The 26,798-nt window shown below is 41.6% G+C and overlaps 1 protein-coding gene across 4 annotated transcripts in view; it reads left to right on the top strand.

The window, feature by feature from the left end:
• The first annotated feature begins 18,242 nt into the window (after window positions 1-18,242).
• SLCO2B1 (solute carrier organic anion transporter family member 2B1) overlaps window positions 18,243-26,798 on the top strand; it is an 86,672-nt gene continuing 78,116 nt past the window's right edge. Inside the window, exons 1-2 of one of the 4 annotated variants that reach the window (XM_072610834.1) lie at window positions 18,256-18,449; window positions 18,591-18,705. The gene's annotated coding sequence lies outside the window, so the exon portion shown is untranslated. Of the gene's footprint in view, window positions 18,706-26,798 lie in introns of all 4 variants that reach the window. The other 3 variants (XM_072610831.1, XM_072610830.1, XM_072610832.1) reach the window with 3 other exon arrangements.

The following is a 26,798-nucleotide window of genomic DNA, read 5'->3' as shown; positions in this document are numbered from 1 at the left end:
TATTTATAAATTCAACTCAATTCAAAAAACATGTATTAAGTGCCTACAAGTGTAAATTCCAATGGGCTTTGAGCTGTGGATTACACTAGAAAGAGCACAGGACCTGAAGATGGAAGAAATGGGTTCAAGTTACAGCATTGAACCTTCCTAGCTTTGTGACAGTGGGCAAGCCATTTAACCTTGAAGATCCTTTGCTTAATCATCTATAAAACGAGCTAGCTGGTACAGGGGTTATCACACTAGCCTGGAGTCAGGAAGACCTGAGTTCACTTCTGGCTTCAGACATTTAATGGCTGTGTGACCCTGGGCAAGTCACTTAACCCTGTGGCCTCAATTTCCTTATCTATAAAATGAGCTAAAGAAGGAAATAGCAAACCATCCCAGTATCTTTACCAAGAAAACTCCAAAAAGGGTCACAAAGAATCAGACATAAATGTACCAACAAAAACAAAAATAAATAACACTCTATGATCCCTGTAAGAGTTTAACTGATTTTATGCTATCTCAAATTTATAACTGAGTCAGCTTTCCCTCTGAGTTAAAGTTATAAGTTAACTTGTTATCATCCCCAAAAGGTATAGTTTCCATTCTTGCCTGTCTATGGGGGTATCATCTCCCTAATAGAATTTCCTAGGCTCAAGGGAATCTGCTAACTCAGGTCTACAAACAAGGTCTGCAAGATGCTGATAGGTCTCATAAAATAATTAACGTTCCTTAGGTCACTAGCCCCATGGGTTGTGCTAGCCTGCTTTCTTTAAAATAGCCCATCATGTTGTCCCAAACCCCATGATGCTGTCTAACCTGTAACCACTTGTATCGTCTTCCCCACCTATTCAACTCTGTACTCCCCAAAACTATATTAAGGCTACCTCAGGGTCTTTGATCATTGATAGAGGACATTGGCTCAATTTATTGGTTATAGCTAGCCTAACTAATAAATTGATTGTCTCTCAATTTTCCTTAATTCTCAAATATAACAGGATCAGTCTTGAGTTCTGGGGTTGGGTTCAAAAAGATCAACTTCTCAAGTACAGAATAGGGGAGGTATGCTTGGACACAGTTTCTGTGGATAAAGGTCTGGTGATCTTAGTGGACTACAAGCTCAATAGGTACCAACAATATGATAGCCCCCAAATATCAGGTTACCTTAGGCTGTATTGAGAGGCATAATGTCTAGGAGAAAGAAGTTAATAGTAATGCTGTACTCTCTCTTCTGCTCAGACTATATCTGGAATTTTGAGTTAAGTTCTGGGTACCACATCTTACAGAAAGCTGTTAGTGATCCCCTAATTCAGTCATTCTCAAAGTGTAGTCCAGGAAACTTCAGGTCAGGGAGTTTTCAAGATCAAAACTATTTTTCATTTCATTCATAGTATTTTTCAATACTAAGATGTTTTCATTTCAAACATAGCTAATATCAATAGATATAACTCATATGAAAACTCTTTGAGAGATCTTCAATAATTTTAAGAATATAAAGAGATCCTGAGACCAAAAAATTTGAGAGCCATTGCCCTGTTGCTTTCTTTTCCTCAAAATTATTTTGTATTCATTTATCAGACTCTATTCCTCACTCTGTTTCCCAACAGAATGTCAGTTCCTCGAAAGAAGGAGTTATTTTTTTGTTTCTGTCACCTAGCATAGTGCCTTGTACATAGTAGGTGCTTAATAAATGCTTGTTGATTGGAAAAATCCAGGCGTAGTCACTTAAACATCACTGAGGACAATTAGTTGCTTATGTCTTGTTTGCTCGTTTATCTTACAATTCAACTCTCTCAGATATTTCGGTCTATTTTTCCTGGTCTAAAAACCATTCTCCTTGGAAGAGAAAATAGTGGCCAAAAAAAAAAAAAGCATTGGATAATTTGAAACTCAAAATTTTTTAAGTGAATGTTAAAAATGTTTAATGTAAGTGGAAAATATTTAAGGAAATAAATAAAAATATTTTTAAAAAGAATTGGACAGTTCTACCTTATCTTCATTATCTGATTTCATCATCCTATCTACCCCAAGTAAGAACCTTCTTTCATTTTCCTCTTTCCATAAACATATGTAACAAAGTCCTTTGCATTGACCTTAGTTAGCATGCCATTTACAAAAATGAGTTCTCCTTGTACATTCTGTGACCCTGGACTTTTAAAGGAAAATATCAAAATCCATATCAATTTGCAAGAAGAAAGAAAGAATTAGAAGGAAATATGGAATACAATCGAGCTATTTCTGATCTGATATCTTTAAATATGTTGTTGATGCTGAAAAATGAGAAATCAATTTGCTAAATATCTTCTTTATGTCAAGTACTGTGCCAAGCCGTGAGGACACAAAGATGCAAGTGAATCCATGCTCAAGGAGTTTTATAGGAGAGATAAGAAGTACCTGAGCAAATATATGAAGAATATATACAAACTAAATACGAGATAATTTGGGGGAGGGAGGCACGAGAGGGATCAGGAAAGACAGTGTAGATGGTAGCACTTTAGCTGAGCCTTGAAAGAACAACTATGAAAGATGGAGGTGAGGAGGGAGGCATTCAAAGCATGGGTGCCAGCGAATACAATGGAATGGTGATGAGGATCATGTGACTAATACCAGATAAGCCAGTTTGGCTGCAATAGAGAACTCATAGAAGGGTCAGAAGAGGTCAGTCTGTGAAAAGCTGTACATGTGAAACGCTGGCGTTTGTGTTTGAACCTAGAAGTAATAAGGAAGTCATTTTGATCTGTTGAGTCAAGGTGGGGTAAGAGACATGATATGGTTAACCTGCACTTTTGGAAAATCACTTGGTGGCTGTATGGAGGATGGGTTAGAGTAGGAAAAGACTCTTAGCAAGGAAACCAAAGGAAGTCTATTATATTAGTCTAGGTGAGAAGTGATGGGGCCTGAACTAAGGTGTGGTGGTGACGAGAATAGAGAGAAGGGAACATACGTGAGAGATGTCATGGAGTTATAGCTAACTAGATTTGGTAATTAATTGGATAAGTAGGGTGGGTGAAAGAGAGTGAGTGATCCAGGATAACAAAGAGGTTGTAAAACTAGGAAACTGAAAAGATGATGATAACTTTGACAATAATAGAACTGTTCTGAAAAAGGATGTGTTTAAGATGCCTATGGGGCATCTAGCATGAAATGTCAAATGAGCAGTTAGTAATGTGGGCATAGGACTCAGGAGAGAGAGTGGGGCAAGATAGATAGATATAGATATGTAAGTATCTATAGCTATATATCTCTAGGAGTCACTTGCATAGAGATGACATTTAAATATGAGTACTAAAGATGTCACAAAATGAGAATATAGAGAGAAAAAATCCTAGAAGTCTAGGGAATGGTCAGTTAGATGGAAGGAGAATCAGGAGAGATCATGCCATAAATACTCAGAGAGGAGAGAATAGCCAGGGGGAAAAGGTGATCATTTATGTCAAATATTACAGAGAAGTCAAGAAGAATGATGTCTGAGAAGAGACCATTAGATCTGCAAACTTAGATCATTGTTAACCTTGGAGAGAGCAGCTGCAACTGTGTGATAAGGACGGAAACCAGATTGCAGAGAGTCTAGAAGTGAACGAGAGGAGAAGAAATGGAATTTTGAGTAGAGACAGAATTTTCAAGGAGCTTGGCTGAGAAAAAGAGGCTATATACAGAACAATAGGTAGTGAGGGTGGTTATATATAGTGAGGGCTTTTTAAGGATGGGGGATTAACAAAGTCCAGCAGCAAGAGTAGAAAGAGAAATTTCATTTAAAATAACGGTAGACAATATAGAATACTTGGGAGTCTATTTTCCAAGACTTACCCAGGAACTACCTGAACACAGTTACAAAATATTTTTCAGACAAATAAAGTCAGATCGAAAAAATTGGAAAAATATTAATTGCCCATGGGTAGGCCAAGCCAATACAATAAAAATGACAATTCTACCTAAATTAATCTATTAATGAAATAAATTAAAATACATTTTTAAAAAGCTAGAAAAAATAATAAAATTCATCTGGAAGAACAAAAGGTCAAGGATATTAAAGGAATCAATGAAAAAATAATGTGAAGGAAGGCTATCTAGCTGTATGTGATCTCAAACTGTATTATTAAGTGGTAATTATATGTGATGTCATTGGTCCTCTTTGAAACAAAGGACAAACATTAGGCAGTAGAGAAGGAACCAATTGATAGTGTTGACCTGAAAACTTGTTAAGAAAAGGCAACAGGCTAAATGCATACATTTTATGATTTAATTAATTAATTGATCAATTCCCCATAAAGAAAACAGTTACATAGCGCTATGGAGCCAGGATCAGAACTGGCTGGCTTAGTACCGAAATTGACTGTCTTAAGTACATTTTGCCATGAGGAAGGAGTTCTCTTAGATAAACACATTGTAAACAAAGTGGCGTCAGTTGGGTTTTATGATCCCAAGCTATGGGCATCTTCTTTCTGTAGCATATCTCTGTGATTTAATATAAGGAAAAGGTCCCATCACCCAGATAACAGACATCCTGTCCTAAACAGGCCTTAACAGAGTTTGACAAAAGCTGAAGTTACAACCCCAGGCCTTATCACTAAGATGTCAGAAAAAGGGTGTGGTAAGGAAGTCCCATTTGTTTGCTTGACATCAAAAGGTATCCTCTAAGTTAAACAAAGGAGACTATTAGGCCTATGCTCTTCTTAATTCAAACTTTGACCCTTATTAAAGTCTAAAATTTATATTAAATATTAACAATAGGAAGAGGAGGGAGGGAGGGAGAAATAGAAAGAAATAGGAGAGAATATCAAATGCCTGGCAGGGGGAGGAGGGACTCAGTTTTTATTGTTATCCCCCCCCCCCAAAAAAGGTGAACCAGAGCTGAAGCCACATTTGACCGTCTCTACACAGTTTTTATGAGTGTTCTACAGGTACATTGAGTACATTCTTGATGAAGACATGAAAAGGAAAGAGTAGACTAGAAGACTTGTGCAAATGACATTCTACGACAGACCACATCTTTACAGTCAATCAATAGGCATTTATTAAGCACTTACTATCTGCCAAGCACAAGGCTAAGCATTGGGAACACAAAGATGAAAGTCACGTAGTCTCAGCCCTTAAGGAATTTACATTCCAATGGGGAGTGACAATGTATATAAATAGATGGCTATATACAAATAAAACTCAAAGGAACCTTAGAAGCAAGGAAGGCAACTGTCTGAAAGGTAGAGATATAGAATCACATCCACTGGTTGTTAGTTATAAAAAAAAAGATTCCATAGAGCAAACTGCAGACTCTGGCTCTCCTCCAACAAGGTGGCTCCCTTGCCTATATCAAAATTATACAAGATTCTTAGAAAGACAACAGATACAATTTTATTAAGTGATGCTCTGGTCATTAATATCAAGTTGATGGGGTTCAGACTCTGGGAACTTCCTTGAGCTCCCCTGGAATCTCCTCACTTAACCTGGCTTTTCATACTCAAATTGAGCTCTCCCTCTATCTCCTCACAGAATCTGACCTTTCATACTCAAATTGAGCTCTCCTAGTATCTCCTCACAGAATCTGACCTTTCATACTCAAATCTGTGACCAGGGTCTGTTATCTCTTGATTGCCCTGCCTGCTTCCCACCTAGGCACCCCGTAGTCTGATGTTTGTTGATTACCTCCAGCTGTTTCCAGCCTTTGATCCTCCTTGGAGTCCCTTCCTGAACTTCTTCTCCCATCACTCTAGACTACCAGACTCCCTGCCCTCTCAACCCCCATCCCTCCTATACTCTTTTCTGTATTTAAGTTCCATCTTGCCTCAATGAAGGTTGTCAGATGCAATCCAGCTCAGACTCTGTCTAGCTGGGATTGTGTCTGGCCTGCTTGTGAATACAAGTGTCACAAATGCTTAGGCTCCTTAAGAGGCAACCCAATTAGGCGAATCTTTAATAAACTTTGTTTTCTTTGGCTTTAAGAAGGCTTGAGTCGAATTCATTCGAGCACGACCTGGACTGTTGGTATTTTAGGGTCCCCATCACCCCTGAACCTCGTCAAAGTGAGACACGGATAAAGAGTGAAGGAATTCATTCATTATTAAGCATTTAGTAAATGTTTACTATGTGCCGAGCACTGTAAACACTGAGGCTATAGAAACCAGAGCAAAGACAATCTTTGTCCTCAAGCAGTTCACATTCTAGTCATGGGAAACAATACATGGAGGAAAGTAGTATTCTGGTTTAGAAAATGAGAATGAAGGTGAGTGGAGTCAAGTGGAAGTAGACTGACTTAATCCTTTCCAGGAGCAGTGGCAATATACCTTTGATCATGGTTCCAGAATTAGGAAAGGGGTGAATGAGGGGAGAGGGGCAGGTGACATCTATCAGACTGGCTAATATGACAGAAAAGGAAAATGATAGATGTAGGAGATGTGGTAAAATTGGAGCACTAATGCACTGTTGGTGGCATTGTGAACTGATACAACCATTCTGAAAAGCAATTTAGAACTATGCACAAAGGGCTAGAAAACTGTACATACCTGTTGCTCCAGCAGTGTCACTACTAGGTCTGTATCCCAAAGAGATCACAAAGAAGGGGAAAAGACTCACATGTACAAAAATATTTATAGCAGCTCTTTTTGTGCTGGAAAGGAATTGGAAATTCAGGGGACACCCATCAATTAAGGAATGGATGAATAGGTTGTGGTGTATGAATGTAATGGAATACTATTGTGCTATAAGAAATGATGAGCAGACGGATTTCAGAAAAACCTGGAAAGACCTATATGAACTGATGCTGAGTGAAGTGAGCAGAATCAGAAGAACATTGTACAACGCAACAGCAACATTGTGTGATGATTAACTATGATAGACAGCTCTTCTCAGCAATACAATGATCCAAGGTAGTTCTAAAAGACTCCTGACGGAAAATGCTAACCACATCCAAAGAACTATGGAGTCTGAATCCAGATTGAAGCATACTATTTTCACTTTTTGTCTTTTTTTCCTTCTCCTGTTTTTTTCCCTTTTGTTCTGATTCTTCATTCACAGCATGACTAATGTGGAAATATATTTAACATGATTGTATATGTATAACCTGTATCAGATTTCTTGCTGTCTTAGGGAGGGGGAGAGGAGGGATGAAAAATTAGAACTCAAAGTTTTATAAAAATGAATGTTAAAAATTATCTTTATATGTAATTGGGGAAAAGTACTATTAAGGGGGGAAAATGAGGTGTGAATGGAGCAGCCTTGACCAGAGATGATGCCCCAGAGGACTTAACCCTTTCAGGTAGAGAATTTATTAAGTGCTTACTTTGTGTCAGCCATTCTCATATACTTGTGAAATTTGAACACTCCATCTCTTACTGAAAAACTGATAAACAAGCGTTCTGGAGCTAAATTCCCAGCCATCTCTGCACCATGCTGCTTGTACTCCAGCCATCAGCCTCATCCCCCTCCCTTAAGAACTTTGGCCTCTTTGCCCTTGGTGCTAGAGGCACTTTAACTTTATCTTGCCTGGAATCAGTCTTCCAAAAACATTTCCCAGAATGCCGCCCCCCCCCCCCCCCCCTCTTCATTTGTTGTCTTCCCTCATTAGGATGTAAATTCCTGGAGGCAAAGACTGTCTGACTTACTTGCAAGCTCAGCACAGTGGCTAAAATTTCTTAGCCATTAGAACTATCCTAAAGTGGAATGGACGGTTTTAGAAAATAGTAGATCTCCCTGTCCCTGGAGTAAAGGCCCTCTTGCTGGGCATGTGACAGAGAAAATTTCTGTTCAGGTAGGGGTTGGACTAGGATAGTTACTGAGATCCCTTCCAATTCTGAGATTCTGTGAAAACCATCACTTAAAAAAAATCCATTCATCCCAGTGTATTCATTTCCATGTTTTTTCTTCTTTTGACAACTAAAAATATATGTTCATTTAAACTAAGGTACCCAAAGTTTATGAGAATAATTAGAGTTTTTCAATAAGAGACAGTGTCCAAATTTTCCAAGTATGTAAGAATGGTGTTGACCTGGAAACTTAGTTAGAGAAAAGGCAACAGGCTAAATGCATACATTTTATGATTTAATTAATTAATCAATTCCCCATAAAGAAAACAGTTACATAGCGCTACGGAGCCAGGATCAGAACTGGCTGGCTTAATACAGAAATTGACTGTCTTAAGTACATTTTGCCATGAGAAAGGAGTTCTCACATTGTAAACACATTGTAATTGGGTTTTGTGATCCCAGGCTATGGGCATCTTCCTTCCTTAGCATGCCTTTGTGATTCAAGGTAAGGAAAAGTCCCATCACCCAGATTGCAGACATCCTGTCCTAAACAGGCCTTTGAATTGTTTATTCACAACCCAAGGTGTAGGCATCCTCTAACTAAAGGAGACCATTAGGTCCAGACTCTTCTTAATTCAAACGTTGGCCCTTATTAAAGTTTAAAATTTATATTAAATATTAACAATGGCTAACACAAAGCAAGTGTTATATATATTATATATATGAAGTTATATATTTATTTTATCTATATAATTAGATAATAAAATATATTAAAATAATTAATAAATTATTTTTCTGAAAGGTTTAAATCCTCCATGGCATCATCTCTGGTCAAAACTGTACAGTGGCTGGTGAGAAGACAGGGTGGGGTGGAATAGGAGGTTTTGCAACACAGAGGATTCCCTAGAAAAAAGTCTTTCACATGCGGCTTGCAAGATAACTTTGTTCTGATTTCATCAGGCCTTGAGGCACTTTAGAACATCTTGAATGACATCCATTATTGCTCAAAAGAGTTCAGGAAAAACTAAGTGGATGAAGAGAGTTTATTGTCCTAACTAAGATATGAAATTGGATGGATGATCTATAAAGCTGATAGACCCTACAGCTAGGAAGTGCAGTGAATAGAGCCCTGGGTTTAGAGTCAGGAAGACTCATCTTCGTGAGTTCAGATCTGGCCCCATGTACTGACTAGCTGTGTGACTCTGGGCAAGTTACTTAGCCTTATCTGTTAAATGAGCTGGAGAAGGAAATGGCAAACCACTCCAGTATCTTTGCCAAGAAAACCCCAAAAGGATACACAAAGAGTCATACATGACTGAAAAATGACTGAACAACACGATAAATGGACTGTGACCAGAACTGAAAAGGAAGAAAGCAGATTGCATTACCTTTGAGAAATTATGTAGTGATTTTATGACCCCAAACTTCTCCCTAAAACCAAGGAGCAATCCACTCTGTTGTATTTATCCTTTTACCTGCCCTTGCTTCTACACTTGTCTTTAAGAAATCCAGGTTAGTAGAGGAGTTCTCCCTGCATCCCTCCACATGGGTCTCTTTAGACAACATTATACTACCTATTCTTCATAGGAATCATGTTTTGTTGGGGATTGGAATTTGGAGGAGATGTTGTTTTTATACGCAATTTTTTCCTTGAGAACATCCCATCCCTTTTGAAACAACCTCCACTACAGTATTTTAAATCTTTCTCTGAATTCCTTGAAGTCTCCTTTTCCTTAATCTAAGTAGCCTGTTAAATTATATTCTACTTTCCTTTCCTTGTCCTTTGTGAATTCCAAGTCAAAACGGTCACTTCCTCCCAAGATCCCCATCACTTATACTTTAACAACCAGTTTCCTCTCATTCATCAGAATCAGGTCCAGAAAACTTAATTCTCTGTTCACTTCCTCTACTTTTTGAAGATTAATATTATAAGTAGAGTAAGTTAAAAACATGTATCAGTTACTCTGCTTTTGTAAAAAAAAAAAAAAAGAGAGAGAGAGAGAGAAAGAGTACATGATTGACCAATATATTATGCTTCTGGGTTTATGATCTGTTACACAAACTCACCATCTATTCAGTATACTCCCCCCACATTATTGCTTTTTTTTCCACTCCATTGACTTTCAACTGTAAACATTCTTCACCATGTGTTTTCTGAATTTCTTCACTTGACCATATCTTCTTAATGTACACTGCTATTTTACCCTCACTTTTATCTGTTCAATGCCTTCTGAATGCACAGAGCCATAGTTACAGTCATAGGCATGTTTCATCCATTGAGTTCTCAGTGCTAAGATCTCCAGTTCATCATATTTGTTTCTTATATTGCATAGATGTGTGCATAGACATTGAAGATCATGGGGATTATTGTTGGCTCTCTCTTCAGTTACCAGTCCTCACCACTATTATTCTTCTTTATAAGTGGTATGTGCCACAATAGTATATGGTTTAGTAAGTATGTGGGCAGTTTTCTCCCCAACCCTCTTCTTATAATTAAATGAATCTTGATATAATTCACAAAACTCCAGGGAAATATATTTTTCCTTGCCCTCAGTAGGTGTATACCATCTCTGGTCAAGAGTACATCATTTGTATACATTTAAGTTATTGTCCTGAAATCCAAATCCCATCCCCAGACATCATCTTTTTTAACCAGCTGTTTATTTCCCAAAGCTTCCTTTCTCTTCAGAAACTCCTCTCTTCTGTTAATAGTGGAGATAAAAACATCTTGTGCTTCTCTGAGTCTTCAATTTCTTGCCCTGGGCTTTATCATCCACAACAATGCTTTCTGATGTTATCCTTTGTCCCCAGGTGAATGTGTAAGAGAAGGCAGTGCTCATTAGTCTCTCACATCCTGCATCTGTGTGTTGGCTATCTATTGTTCATGTTGCATCGACATGGCTATTCCAACACCTCTTAGTAGAAAGTTTCCAACTATGAGTACTTCTGTCTTCTCCCTTAGAATACTAATGAATGAATAGCTCCTGATAATACCTATAGGTCTTCATCATCAACTTGTTTCCTAAGTAGCCAGGTTGTGCAGTTGTTAGATCTTTGGACCTAGAGCCAGGAAGACCTGAGTTCAAATCCTCTCTTAAATGCTTACTAACTTTATGGCACTGAGTGAATCTCAGTCTTAATTTTCTTCTCTATAAAGTGAAGATAATAATAGCACCTTCCCAGGTTGTTGTAAGGATCAAATGAGATAATAAATGTAATGGGATTTAAAGACCCTAAAGTATTAGATATATTCTGACTACTACTACCACCACCACCACCACTACTACTACCACCACCACCACCACCACCACTACTACCACCACCACCACCACCACCACCACTACTACCACCACCACCACCACCACCACCACTACTACCACCACCACCACCACCACCACTACTACCACCACCACCACCACCACCACTACTACCACTACCACCACCACCACCACTACTACTACCACCACCACCACTACTACTACTACCACCACCACCACCACTACTACTACTACCACTACCACTACTGATACTACTACAACTATTTTTTCCTAAGAATATCCAACTTTCTTGACAAGGTTTACAATTGATAGAGCTGGTTCAGATTTGAAAGAATTCACTTAGACCTTCTCTGTAGTTATTGGGAGCTTTATTGAGACAACAGCAGCAGGTCTGAGTTTTAGCAAGGAACTAACCAAAGGCACTGATATAGAAGAACCAGACTTATAAAGCTATACAGCCTATAGGATGATGGTGTAATTTTTAGGGTTTCTAATGAAGGTTGGAGATTTAGGGATGGGATAAGTCTTGCAAGATAAGGACACAAGATAAGGAAGACAAGGGAATTTCATGCCCCAGGATTGGGGGAGAGAGAAGGAATTTTATGGTCCAGGATAAGGGGAAGTTTTGTGTTATTTCAAGATAAGGGAAGATTTTAGGGCACCAGGGAAAGAGCAAGTCAACCCTTAGGGTACCTTTGTATCAAGAGACTTTAAGGTACCTTTAGAGGACAAACCAGGGTAAAGGCAACTCAACCTTTAGGGTACCTTTGTATCCACATCGCTCTTATCTAAGATAAATGATATACACTGCCAAGGGACTGAGCTTTCTTGACTAGTGAGTGGACAAAACAAAATCAGCCCACTATATCTAACTGGTCCCAGATCACCTCATGCTTGTTATTCTATCCGGCTATGTACATTGGCCATTTTGCCTTCCAATCTGTCTCCAAAATTTGCCTTTCCTGACCTTCCACCTCTTGCTCTGAGCACAGAAATCCAATCAGTACTGTTATTGCTCCTAAAAGGGCATGGCAATTTGTTGCTCTATGGATCAACTCACCAACCCTGGGATTCCCTTCTGTGACTCCCACTACCCTATATGTGTTGGCTCCCCCATTAGAATATAAGCCCCTTGTAGGAGAACAAGGCTCCTCTTGGCTTTGTATTTGTCTTCCCTGTGTCCAGACACATAGTAGGTGCTTAATGCATGCCTTTTTATCTATCCATCCATCCAATCATGCATTAATAGCTTCAAAGGTACAAAAAGTACATTGTGTTACATTCTTCCACTTCCCTGATAATGGACTCAGTCTGTCCAGATTCTTCTTCTTCCTTGACACATTGCTTCCTTTCTTTCTAGAAACATTTTAATCTCCCCTATAACCTGGAGAGTAGAGATTTACTCCTACAGTCCTTTCACTTCCTCTTGGGTAGAAATTGACTGACCTCCATTTCATTTCCAGGAATGGCAGGAAGCCTGTTCTTCATGCTAACCAGCTGGAAAGGGATGGGGTGTAGATGGAGGTAGGGGTGGGGGTGGAAGAAGGGGAAGCACATTGGAGAGAACTGAAAAGATAAAGGACTAAGATTCCCAGAGGAGAAAGCCCTGATCCCAGGGATGTCAGTGGCAGACAGTTTTATTAGCAGTCAAGCCCTTGCTCTTTGGGAACCTAGACCCAAATAAGAAAAGGAAGAGAGGGAATGAGGCAGATAGTATTATCTCCATTTTACAGACGAGGAAACTGGAGCTCAGAGTGGGAGAGTGACCTGCCCCACCCTACAGAGTTAGGAAATGAAGAAATCCCTTTGCATCTCTGGGCTTCCTTTCCTTTAAAATGAGGGGATAGGACTAGACAGTCTGCAAAGTCACTTTGAGAACAATGTTGTTTAGGGGTAGAATACTGTAATGGAAAGTAATTTGGGCTGGGGGAGTCAGAAGAACTAGATTCTAGTCGCAACTCTGCCATTGAGTTATGTGACCTTGGGTAAGTCCTGTCTCCTCTCTGGGACTCAGTTTCCTTCTTTGTAAAATGATCAGACGATCCCCAAAGAGCAAACCCTCCCCTGTTCCTTCCAGTCAGTATGCTTTAGTGGTTGAACACTCAATCAGGAGAGACAGAATTCTAATCCTGTCATTGGCATCTAATAGACATGCAACCATGGGCAGCTCTGTTGGGAGAGGGCATGGTATGGAACAGGAAGCACGCTTGCTTGAAAGTCAGAGGACTTGGGTTTGAATCTCGGTTCTACTACTTCTTACTCTCTGTGTGACTGGGTCACAACCTCTCTGAGCCTTGGTTCTTCTTCTGTGGAAAGAAGGGATCAGGTTAGATGTCATCCAAGGTTTCTATTAATTCTAGGGCTCTAATCCTATGAACCTGAGCCTCTGTTTCTAGGTCTATAAAATAGGGATGATAATAACTACCTCGAATGACTGTCACAAGAATTGAGTGAGATAATGTATGTAAAAAGTGATTTGCAAACCTTAGAAGTGCTAAATTCATTATTTGGTGCCCTGGGATAAGGGACCTTCAGTCTCCCTCATTATATTAAAGACCCAAACTCATGTTTTTTCTCTTCTGATTGACTTAAGACTCTATCCAGAGTCCCTGAGACTCTGGGCAACATCTGGATCATCTAGTCCAACCCCGTCATTTTACAGAGGAGGCAACCGAGGTACATGGAACAGAAGTGCTTTGTTGTGACCTTGGTCTCTGAGCCTCAATCCCTTCCTCTGTAAAATGGAAATTATTCTAGGAAATTAGAATGAAGGGCCCTCAATCCTGTCAGTCAGTCAGTCAGTCAGTCAATCAATAAATACGTATTAGTGTTCATTAGCAGTGTAGTGGCACAGAGGATAGAGCTCTGGATATGGAATCAGGAAGACCTGGGTACAGATTTACCTCCAATATTTACGAGTTGTGTGACTCTTCACTTGTGGCTTAACTTCCGTTTGCCTCAGTTTTCTCATCTGTAAAATGGGGATAATAATAGCATCTACATCATTGTTGTAAAGATCGAATAAGATAATATATAAAAACTCACCATGGTGCCTAGAACGTAGTAGGCATTATATAAATGCTTATTCTCCCCCCTACTATGTGCAAGGCATTGTGCTAAGTGCTGGTGATACCAAAAAAACGAACAATAAAAGATATTGTCTTCTCTGAAGAAGCTCATAATCTAACAGGGAGATAATATGCAAATGACTATATACAAACAAGCTATAGATACAATAAATTGAAAATAATCCACAGAGGGAAGGCATTAGCATTAAGAGAGATCAGAAAAGGCTTCTTGTGGAAGATAGTTTATTAGGTGGGGCTTGGAAGCCAGGAGGTAGAGATGAAGAGGGAAAGTCTCCTTCATGCCAGGTTCCCTACCCTGTTCTAGATGGTATGGAGGGGCAGGGGTGAAGAAGAGGAGTCAGGAAAGACTGGGATGATAGGGTTGAGGCATTGGTAGACTGAAGGTGGGGGTGAATCTTGGAGGCTCTGGGCTTTGTAATCACATGCTCCTATGTGTCAGTTTTGAGCTGGGTTTATTTTGGATTTCTCTTCCTCTTTACCAGAAGCAGAACGGAGAATAAAGGTGCTGATGGTGCTGTTTAGAACTGGCAACAATAAGAGAGTCTCTGGACCTTCATCTCTCTTTTCTTCCCTTGCTCCCTAACTCTCTCTTCCCACCATCATATCCAAGTTGCTTTCACTGACCTTACAAAGGGAAGACTAGCTCCTAGATAACTAGGAGGTGACTCATTGGCTCTTGGCTCAGACTTTTATTAGCTGTGGCACCATGGGCAAGCTGTCTCCTGCAGCAAAACAAATACAGGATTTTCCTCAGTGGACCTGGATTTAAATCTTGGTTCTGACTTTTTCTACCTGGGTCATCTTGAGAAAGTCACATAGTCACAAACAAAAACCTCAGTTGTTTTGAATTTTCTATTCCCATCTGAAAAATGAGGGATGTAATGGTAATTATGAGAGTTAAAGATCTTCCCCACTTATTAATGGACGAGCCCATTAAGGGAAGTTTGATTAGGGGAGATTTGTTTTGTAGGAAGGCCCACACATATTATTAATTTCTAATGAGGCACTGGTTCTCAAGGTTTGTGATGCTCTCTGGCTCTGAAAAATGTATAAATACTCTGAGGTGAGGTTTTGTTTTGGGGCTTAGTTTTTAGAAGAAGGTTCATGTGCCAGATGAGACTCTGGGAAACTGCTAAGAAGTCCCCCGGCTTTGAAAATCCAGATGTTGGTGCTTCTCTCTCTGGTAACTATGTATGTATGTAATGGTCAGACAGCTGGATCAGTCTGTTGATCTGTGATGTATGTATTGCTTATGGTCAGATAGTTGGAAACCCTATCTGTTGATTTTTATTTCTCTGTATTTTCTCTGAAGTTCAGGGTGCTGACTTTTCCCCCTGAGCTAAATGAATGATGTATGTACTTGATTAAAGTAATTGTTGACCCCTCAAAAGTTGTTTTCCTTTTAGAAAAGTAGATCTAAGAACCTGTACAGCAGGCCTTCCTGAGTATGCCAGGGTCCTTCCTGTTACAAGGAAATTGGACAAAATGATCTGTTGGGATCTTTCTGGTTTGGATTCTTATGATCACTCTGTGATCATAAGTAATATGTAATATGGGTTAATATATAAAATAGGATAGGTAGATGGTGCCATAGTGCACAGAGTGCCAGGCCTGGAGTCAGGAGGACTCATCTTCCTAAGTTCTCTCATATGTAATATGGGTTAATATATAAAATAGGATAGGTAGATGGTGCCATAGTGCACAGAGTGCCAGGCCTGGAGTCAGGAGGACTCATCTTCCTAAGTTCAAATCTGGCCTCAGACATCTACTAGCTATGTGACTGGGCAAGTTACTTAACTCTATTTGCCTCAGTTTCTTCATCTGTAAAATGAGCTGGAGAAATGGCAAATCACTCCAGTATCTTTGCCAAGAGAACTCCAAATGGGGTTACAAAGAGTTAGTCACAACTGCAATGAGTGAACAGCAACGACAACATGGGATAATAATACTTGCATGCTTTATCTTTTAGGATTGCACATTCACTCTTCTGCATAATGATCAAGTGATGTTCTTATCCTTACAGAAGATCCCTGTAAAATGAGGAGGTTGTAGTCAATCTTCTTGCAGTTCTAAGATTCCCCAGATATGTCATTTAATCCATCTGCCTTGTTTTACAGATGATGAAAGTAAGTCTCAGAGACAGAACTAACTTGTTTAAGGTGACACATGATAGAGACACATCTGAAACTGAAAGCTAGGACCCAGTCCAAGACCTTTGTCAGTTCAGGTTGGGTTCTGGCTCCTACCTGGGCATATAATCTTGAAACAGTAAATAAGTATTTATTGCCTGTTATATTCCAGGTACTATGCTAAGTAAGTCCTTCTTCTATGGACCAGTTTATTGATACCTCAAATCAATGTGGGCTTAGTATGGAGACTCAATAAAGGGAACAGGTTTCAATAAGGGGAATGGGGACTCAATGATGGAATATGAGATGAGTAAGGGGAATAGTGACTCAGTGAAAGAACAGGGGGCTCGATGAAGGGAATGGTTCTCAATAAAGGACTCACTTATGGTAGTGGACTTGGAAAGTGGGATGAGGATTCTGCCAGTAGGAAGGGTCTTTGTGAAAAGATGGGAGCCCTGTGAAAGGGTTGAGTCTCAATAAGGAGAATGAGGACTCCAAAAGGAAATGGGAACTCAATGAAGAAGACTGGGACTCATCAAAGGGATCAAGGCCCTGAGAGGATGGGAACTTAGTGAAGGATTGAGGTCTCACAAAGAGGAATAGAGGCTTAGAGAAGGCATAAATGCTCATGGAGCTGACTGTGGTTGAATGAAGGAATGCATTTCAGAAAGGTGGGGCCTCAGAGAGGGTGTGAGTAAGCATGGAGGGTATGGAAACTCAGTGAAGGGAATAAGAGTTTCAATGAGCAGGATGATGGCTAAATGATGTGCTAAGATATCCAGTGGGAAGGGTGATTTGGTGATGGAATTGGAACTCAGTCAAATGGATTTGTGAGCATTTGGGGAATGGCACTCAAAGAGAAGGATGGCTAAGTGGTATGACAAAAGGTCAGTGAAAAGAAAAGCAGCTCAGTGACAAGTCCAGCAACATGGGGACTGAGTGAGGAGATGGAGACTCACTGAGAGGAAGAGTTCTCAGAGGAATGGGTCTGCTTTGAGTGGGCAGATAGTTCAATGGTGGGAATGGAGCCTCAGTGAGGAGATTAGGGTTGTGAGAAGATGGAGCTAGGAGATAAAAAGGGTCCTAGTAAGGAGAAGGAGGGCTAAGGAAGGGGGATAAAGGGATGAAAGTTTATTAAGAGAATGAGAGATCAGAGAAAAGATGGAGTCTCAGGAAGAGGGGTGATATCCCAATAAGGAACAAAAGGGTTCTAGGAGGAGATTAAGGATAGGTAAATCCCATTAGATCTCAGTGATGGGATGGGGCCTCTGTGAGTGGATAAGCATTGAGCAAAAGGGTTGAGATTCAGTGATATACATGAGGTCTTCATGAAGGGATGAGAAGCAAGTGAGAGACATGAGGGTTCCCATAGAGAATGGGAGATTGATAAAGGGAATAGGATTCAGGTTTATATTGAGGGCTCAATAGGGGGTTTGAGGGCTCAATGTGAGAATAGTGGTGGGTCTTCAGTGATATCCATGGGAGTTCATTTTGGAGGTGGGGGCCTACTAAGAGGGATGAGATGTCAGTGAGGGCAACGATAGGGGTTTTGGTAGGCAAGGTGTTGGCCAAGTAGCAAAATAGAAGATCAGTGAGAAGAGTTTCAGATATGGAAATGAAAATAAAGTGTGGGGCTGGGGTTCTGTGATTTATCAGTATGGATATAAGAGCTTAATGAGAAAGATGGTGGCTCAGTGAGTACCTCATGGAGGTACCTTCTCAGGGCTAAAAAGAACCTGATACTCAGAAAAGAAACTTAAAAACCTCCTATTTACCAGGAAAGAGCAGTGTCTCTATCTGCTAACTTCATCTGGTCTCACACTGGAGGCATTTCATGGTCCCCCCAGATCTGATCAGACATCCCTGAATCATCCTCTCCATTGCTTGCCTCAAAGGAGAGAGCACCAGCTCAAGTGCAGGGGACAGAGAGAGCCTAAGCAAACTGGAGTAGAGAGGGCCAGCCCCTAGGGGTGTGGCCGCCGCTCAATGGGACCATCCCAACCACACACCCGCCTTCTCCACAGAGCTGCTTGAGGTTTGTCCCAGCCAGAGAGAGGGAGGCAGATGAGAGAAGCACAAACTTAGAGAGGCAGAGGGAGATTGAGAAACTAAAAGAGGAGAGAGAGAAGGAAGGAGAGAGACACAGAAACTGGAGTCAAACAGGAAGACACCGGGAAAGAAAGACAGAAACATACAGTGACACGAATGTGGAGACTAAAGGAAGTAGAAACAGAGGTCAGTGAGGGAGTGAGCAAAGCTGCTCTTACTAATGAGGAGCAGAGGCACCTAGAAGCCTGTCTGCCTTTGTGAGATTCGACAGACACTTGTCTCCCTGCCTGAAATCCCTCCATTAGAGTTTCATTTTCCTTCACCCAGGTTTTGACTTTAAAAAGGTGGTAAGGTAAACGTGAAGCCCCTTCCCCTAGAGATAACCCCAGAGCAGCCTAGCAGGCTCAGATCCACGCCAACAGTGTAAGACTTCGAAGCTCTGGTAAGTGTGGAAGGAGAGGGGAGGATGCAGGACCTGGATGGTGGGAGGCGGGGCATGGGGATCTCGGAGAGGGAGGGCACCGGGATGACAAGTGTGTGGAGGGAAGAAGGTGGGGAGTGGGCACTGATAGGGAGCCGGGAAGGCTCGTAGGCAGCTGATACCTGCTTCACTATCAAGGGGCCCTCGTGCACAGAAAAGACAGAGATGCAGATAGAGGGAGATGCAGAGAGATAGAAACAGGCAGAAAGAGAGAGGGTGTTAGAACAGTGACAGGCAGGAGAGACAGTTTAAAAAGGGAGACAATTCTTTAGCGTACAGGGTGCTTTGGGCAAAACCTAGCCGAGTGGTTAGTGCATTTTAACAAAAGAGAGAAGCAGCCTTAGAAAAGGGGAGTGATTTGCCAACTACTGATTCTCCAAGTTCAGTGCTGTCTCCCCTATAGCATAAGAGAGACAGGGAAGGAGAGACAGAGACAAGCGGAGATGGGAGTGGGGGTGGGACAGGGGGGTGGGAAACAGTGAACCAAATGGCATGAAGAGAAAAATTGGTGTGATGTTGCCCTGAAATGGAGAAGAGGAAAGAAAATCCCAAGATAATGCTAGAGGTCACTGGCTAGGACTCATGGGAAAAGAGGAGGGGAAGGGAAAGCCAGGGTGGAGCCTGGGTCTGGAGAAGGTGGGTGGTGGAGGGAACAGAGGCTTCTCAGAAAGCGAAAGGATCAGAGGCCAAGGTAACCAAGCAGTCAACCTTAAGATTATACTGATGAACTTACACCTTGGCTGGGAGTCATCCCTTGACAGGAAGCTTATAACCAATTTAGCAAGGGCAGGGCCCAGCTTGCCTCCTAGAGCTAGAGAGGAAGGCTTTTTGCCCACACTTTGTAGAGCGTCGCAGGGCCAGGAAAAAAGAAACTGGGAGAACAAGGGTTTGAAAATCCTGCTTTTAAAACTGCAGCAACAGAAACTCAAGCAAGACTCAAGGGAAAACTTTGTCGATGTGAGAGGGGCAGGGTTGTTGGGGTGTGGAGACTGTAGACTGAGACTCTTGCAACTTTCCCCCCCCAAAGTTCTTTAGGAATCTCACTATTAATGATAGGAGTAGCCATAGGAAGCTTGCACAAATGCAGGGATTATTCTCATTTTACAAATGAGCAAGCTGAGGCTAAGCGAGGGGGAGAATGACTTGTCCAAAGATACACAGCTAGTAAGTAACAGAGATAGAATCTGAATTTCTCATTTGACCCACTGACCAAAGGACATGGGATTCAGAGCCAGAGGGAACCTTAGAAATTATCTCCTTTCTACAAATGAGGGCCAGGTGGGGCAAATGACTTGCCTAGGGTCACAAAGCAGGGAGGTAGAATCAGGATTGCTCCCTAATGATTCTAGGTGAGCAAAGGCTCATGTTTCTTTACTTGATCAGTTGACAGAACTGGAGACTTTTGAATCCAGAAAATAAAAAGTGGACAGTGGACAGAATGACTGTCTTCAGATGTAGGAAGTTTGTGTCAGCCTGGGCAAGTCAGTTATCCTCTCAGAGACCTGCACTTTCTGCCTCCTTAAAAGGAGGTTCATTATGCTTGTATATTATATAGTACCCACCTCACAGGTGTATTATCAGCATCAAACAGGATAACAAATGGAAATTTCATAGTGATATATAATTGTCCAGCGTCACCATCACTATCATTACTATTTCTTTTGAGATAAAGGGAACAGGCTTGACCTGCCAGGCCCCAGGACATATATGGAGGACAGTGGCAGTTCTGAATTCCACACTCTGTAAAGAAACACTTCCTTGTGATTGCTGTTGCTTGTTCAGTCTTGTTGGACTCTTTGTGACCCTGTTTGGGTCCTTGGCAGAGATACTTGGAGTGATTTACCATTTCCTTCTCCAGCCTCTTTTATAGATAAGGAAACTGAGTCAAACAGTGTGAATCATATATCTACGAAGTATCTGAGACTAGATTTGAACTTAGGTCTTCCTGACTTCAGACCCAGCCTTCTATCCATTTCACCATGAGAATGGGGCTGTCTAGAACTGCCTAGAACTCTGCTTAGGAAGGAGGTGGAAGGTAAGTAGGCGTGGAGAAGGAAGATGATAGTGAGGTCCCCATTGCCACAGGTTTGCAGACAGGGCTAGAGGACTGCTTTGAGGGGATCTGTGTTCAAGAACCAGATGCTCTGTAAGATGCAGTTAAGTATCATAATAGTGAGAGCACTGGACCTGAACCAGCAAGACCTGAGTTCAAATCTTGCCCCAGATCTTAGCTGTGTGACCTGGGGCAAGTCACATAACTTTCTTTGCCTCAGTTTCCTCATTTATAAAATGGGGATAATAATAGCACCAGCCTCCCAGGATTGTTGTGAGGTGCAAATGAGATCATACTTTTAAATGTTTTGCAAAGTATAAAGTTATATAAGCTCTAATATTAGTTATATGCCTTCCAGTTCTGAGATCCCTTCATTCTCTGACTTTCCCCATCCCTGAGTCTGTCCCTCTCTTCACGTTATTCACATCATTGTGACTTGGTGTGTTTTGTCTCATCTCCAGGTGAGCAACTCCTGAGGTCAGGGTTGTGAGTGTTCTCCATTCCTCCTCCCCACCCCCCCTCCAACCTCTCTAAATCCCAACCCGGGATACAGTTGGGGCACAGGAAATGCTTGGCCAATAATTTTTTCCCCATTCATCTCTTCCTGGAAGCCTCCCCCTTTCCTCCATTTCAGACACCTGGTGTTTCCCTCTTCCCAAGGTCCTGGACAGGGGTCAGGTTTTCCTCTGTCAGATAATGAATGCTGTTGGCCCAGCAGAAATGGCCCCTTAGGAGAAGCATTTCCTCTTGGCCTTGGCCCTTTCCAGTCCAGGCTCAGCTGCTTCCCTGAAGTCATCACACAAGGGAGGATATTAAGAGTCTCCCACCCTTACCGGCAATTGGTTCTAAACTGGAAAGAGCCTTGGCCTCCTTAGGAGTGAGACCTAGGGTTCACATCACAGCTCTGTTACTAACTAGCTGAAGAGCGCCAGAGGGATGTGAAGGGTTATTACAGCTGCTGTTATGATTCCTGGTCGCAACTCTGTCACTTAATGTGTGACCTGGGCTAAGGGAATGCCCTCTGTAAAATGGGTATAACTCCTGTCCTACCTCCTTCCTTGGGACATTAATAATGATTTTAGCTAGTATTGTAAAGATTGTAAAACTCTTTATCTATATTATCTCATTGGATCTAGCCTTCTGAGGTAGGTACTATTATTATCCACATTTCTAGAGGAAGAAACTGAGATTTAAGCTGAGTTGCCCAGATTCACATAGTCAATAAGTATCTAAAGCAGGTGGGTGATGCAGTGGATAGAGTGCCAGGCCTAGGGTCAGGAAGAACTTTTTGTGAGTTCAAATCTGGCCTTAGACACTTACTAGCTGTGTGACCCTGGGCAAGTCTCCTAACCCTGTTTGCCTCGGTTTCCTCATCTGTAAAATGAGCTGGAGAAGGAAATAACAGATGTTGTATTATATTTTTATTTGTTAAACATTTCCTTCTCCAGTTCATAATCTGGTTGGATGCACCCAGGAGTGTTGGGGGCCACTGTGAGTTTGGTACTTCTAACCTTCCACCTCTGACGTTTGTGGTTCAGTGGAAAGATTCAGATGATATGAATTCAAATCCTGACTGCCCCTTACTACTTTGGGCAAGTCAGTTAGTCAATCAATAAACATTTTAAAGTACCTACATGTGTCAAGCACTATGCTATACAAATCTCCATTCCCCCAAAAAGAAAGCCAGTCCTTCCTCTCAGGGAGCTTAAAGACAACATTCCAAAAGAAGCTAAAAGGGGTGGGGGAAGCAGAGGAGATGCTTGATACAGGAGCATGATGGGGAAGCCAAAAGCAACTTCATCTCTCTTGGGCTTCGGTTTCTTCATCCGTACAATGATGTGAGTTGGACTAAATGAATTCTACACCTCCTTCCCTCTCAACATCTAGAGGAACCCCTCATCTTTAGGTCTCTTCCAAATCTGATATTCTGAAATTCTGTTCAAAGAGACTAATTGCAGGATTATGAACAAGGGTAAGATTCAGTTTGGATTCAGTCAGAGGGCTGCACTTGAGGACCTAGTGGGTCATATGAGGCTTTGAGGCTGAAGGTTCCCCATCCCTGGTCTAGATGATCTCTAAGTTCCTTCTAACCACTATCTTTTCATGACTACAACTGAGTGGTTCTGTGGATAGAGCCCTGGACCTGGAGTCAGGAGGACCTGAATTCAAATCTGACCTCAAATACTAGCTCTCTGACCCTGAGTAAGCCACTTAACCTCTGTCTGCCTCAATTTCCTCATCTGTAAAATGGGGATAATAATAGCACCTACCTCACAGAGTTGTTGTGGAGACCAACTGAGTTAATATGGATAAAGTGCTTACACAGTATCTGCCACATAGTAGGTGCTTAATAATCATTTATTTTCTTCTTTTCTGACTTCTTGGACTTGAACTGAGCTGTCCTTAAAGGAAGAGTTGGGGGAAGAAAGGGGAGGACATTGTGGGAGAGCCTCAGGATTGGGGCTAACTTGTACAGAGGCATGAATGTGGATGATGGGATATTGTATGTGAGAAACAGCAAAAAGGCCAGTTTGACTGGATTGTAGCGTGAGAGAAGAGGAATAATGTATAGTAAGCCCAGGAGCCAGATGTTGAAAAGCTTTCAGTGCTAAACAGAAGAATTTGTAGAGGCAGAAGTGGGAACCACTGAATATTTTTGAGCAGGAAAGTGATATGTTTTAGGAATTGCCAGTTTGTTGTAGGATGAATTGAAGAAGGGAAAGGCTGAAGGCATAGAGTCCACCTAGGAGGCCATTTCAATAGCACAGATGAAAGGTGATAGAGACCTTAACCAAGATGGTAGCTGTGTGAGAGGAGAAAAGGCAACAAATTCAAGAGATACTGTGGAGGCAGACTCAATGAGCCTTAGAAGGAAAGACGGTTTCTTGGCTTGTTAACACAATAAATCTCAAACTCAACTAACGCCTATGATTCCCCCCAAAAGGGGCAAAGCAATCAGCCAGTGTTTTTGTTTATCAGGGCCTTCAGAAGGTGAGTCTTGTGAGTTTGGGGATGAGTCTTGTAAGGACTGAGGATGGACTGGGCAATATGTGAAGCTATGGGCCATAGATCAGTTCCCTGGGGTAAGGCCCAAATGAATCCTTTAAAAAAAAAGAAAGCAGATAATCTAAGAGATAAAATAATCTAAAATGCCCCCAATGTTAGAGGCCAGAATGTATCTCTCTACTCTCCCTCCCTCATCTTATCTGTTATGTTTTGGATAGAAAGATGGGTCAGGAAGGGGGTGGTTGAGTTTGGGATGGGGTTCAGAGAAGTAAAAATCCCCTCCTACCCTAGGAATCTCAGCTCCCTGACCTTCCCTGGAAACTAAACACATCATTTCTCTGCAGACCCCACAACCTGCCAAGGCTACTTCAGGCCAAGTAGCAGCTGTTAGAAACAGCAGGACTTCAGTGAGGTCATTGCTTTTCCTGTGGGACCACCCAGTGGGTCTACTAAAAAGAAATTTCCCCAGCCCCTCCCTCTTCCCCCCCCCCCCCCCCCCCCCCCCCCCCCCCCCCCCCCGGCCCCGAGTAGCTGCTACAGAATGGGCCAAGTTTCCAGGCCTCCCACTTAGTCCTACTTCTACCCCCTACTGGGGCCTTTTGTATAGCAGAGGGAGTAAGCAGATGAGCTTTGCCCTTGCTCCAGATTTGGGTGTTCCTCTTAGTAGAAAGGGATGAGCTTGCCTTCCACAGAGTCCTAGCTCTGTCACTGACCTGCTGTGTGGCTTCATGCAGATCACTTCCTTTCTCCATGCTCATGAAACAATAATAAACCTGTAAGTAAAAACAAAAGGGAAAAAGCTTGCCATACCTACCACATAGGGCCAATATTCACGAACAGTTTTCTAAATGGTAAAACATTTTAGAATTATGAGATGTTACACAAGAAAGTAATCCCCAAGCATTTGTTAAGCACCACTGTGTGCCTGCCCCATGCAGTGGGTATAAAAACAAAAGTGAAAGTCTCTGCCCTCAAGGAACTTGTAAACAATTGGAGGAGGAAAGAGAGAGGAAGGAAGGAAGGAAGAAGGAAGGAAAGGAGGAAAGAAAGAAGGAAAGAAAGAGGGAGAGAGGAAGGAAAGGAAAGGAAAGAAAAAAGGAGGAAGGAAAGCATTTAAACATTTATTAAATGTCTACTGTGCAAAGCACTTTGCAGTTATTATCTCATTTGATTCTCACCATAACTGCTATTATTATCCCCATTTTACAATTGAGGAAACTAAGGCAAATAGAGGTTAAGTAACTTGCTCAGGATCACACCACTAATAAGTATCTAAGATCATATTTGAACTCAGGTCTTCCTGACTCCAGGCCCAGGACTCTGTGCACTTTGGCACCAGCTAGCTGCCCCTGAGCACATGTATGCATAGATATAGACAGAATTAACACAAAATGATGGGGAGAAAGCTGGGCATTAGCAAATCAGGGGTTCAGCAAGGGGATCCTGTAGAAGTTGGTACTTAGGTTGAGTCTTGGAGGAAACTGAGGCTTTAAAGAAGTGGAGGAAAGGAGGTGCATTCCAGATGAGGGGAACAGCTGGTACAAAGGGAAGGAGATGGAAAGGTTGTGTTCAAGGACACTTTGGCTGCACTGGAGAGCATTTGAATAAGACTTGAGAGGTTGGCTGGAGCCAGATTGGGAAGTACTTTAAATTCACCACAGAGGAGTTAATATTCAATCCTATGGCAATTAGAGCCACTGGAGTTTGTGGACTTAGGTGGGTGACAAGGTCAGTTCTTAGATTTAGGAAAATCACTGTAGCAGGAGTGTGGAAGATGGATTAGAATGAGGAGAGCCTTGAGGCTCAGCCAGAAGACTTTTGGAATAGTCCAGGTGAGCAGTGATGAAGGCTTAAACTCTGGGAGCTGTGAGTGGAGAGAGGGATTGTGGAAGAGAGGTTCTGTGGAGGTATAAATGGCAAGACTTGGCAAATACTTGGATGTGTGGTCTGAGAGAGGCTAAACTGTTCACTCTCAGCAATTCCACTATGGGGCATAGACCACAAGGAGGTCAAACACAGAGGGAAAGGTCCTGTATACACAAACATATTTTTAGAAGTGTTTTTGTGGTAGTTAAAAAAACAAACAAACAACAACCTGGAAACAAAATGGGTGCCCATCAATTAGGGAGTGGCTAAACAAATTGTGGTATTTGAATGTAATGGAATATTAGTTCCTGAACTAGGGCAGTGGCTGTGTGAGTAGAGAGAAGAGACTGTATGAGAGAGCTGTTGTGCAGATAGAAATGAGTGGGAAACTAGCTGATTGGATGGGTAGGGTAAAGGAGAGTGAGTTGTCAAGGTTGTCGTCATGAACATAGGTGACTGGGATGATGATAGTGCCCTCAAAAGAAAGAGGAAAGTTTGAAAGAGCCATGAGTTTGAAGGAAGCCTGCTGTTTTGGAATGGTTAAGTTTGAAGTATGTATCTGAGCTTTCTCTTCATTCATTTGTCTATCATCTGTCTATCTATCCATTCATCTATCTATTCCTCTATTTATCTATCTGTCAATCTGTTTATCTCTCTAATTTTGAGACAAGTTCTCTTTAGACGTATGGGAACCTAAAATGTCAGAATCATGATTGACCTTAAAGAAAATTAAGTAGAGTCAGAACTAGATAAAATTTTTAAGATCCTATAACTGATAAGATTCTTCACCCAGGGTTTGTGGTCAGGTATACATGAGTTTGAACTGGAAGAAAAGTCAAATCTTTATTTTCAATAACCTTTACCTGAACTTTTATACTTCTTTCAAATATGAATTTTTAAGGGAACACAATCTGAAGTATTCATAGGCTCCTCTACATTGCCAAAGGTCTCCATGACATAAAAAAGTCTAAGAACCTCTAGCCTAGATAGAGGGGAAGCTGGGTAGCCCGGTGGATACCAGGCCTGGAGTCAGGAAGACTGCTTTTTGTGAGTTCAATTCTGTCCTCAGACACTTGCTAGCTATGTGTCCCTGAGCAAGTCACTTAATCCATTTGTTTCACTTTCCTCA

The sequence above is a fragment of the Notamacropus eugenii genome, chromosome 5 (assembly GCF_028372415.1).
Source record: "Notamacropus eugenii isolate mMacEug1 chromosome 5, mMacEug1.pri_v2, whole genome shotgun sequence".
NCBI lineage: Eukaryota > Metazoa > Chordata > Mammalia > Diprotodontia > Macropodidae > Notamacropus > Notamacropus eugenii.
The sequence above is the reverse complement of the archived record's forward strand: the minus strand, read 5'-3'. Positions and strand labels throughout refer to the sequence as shown.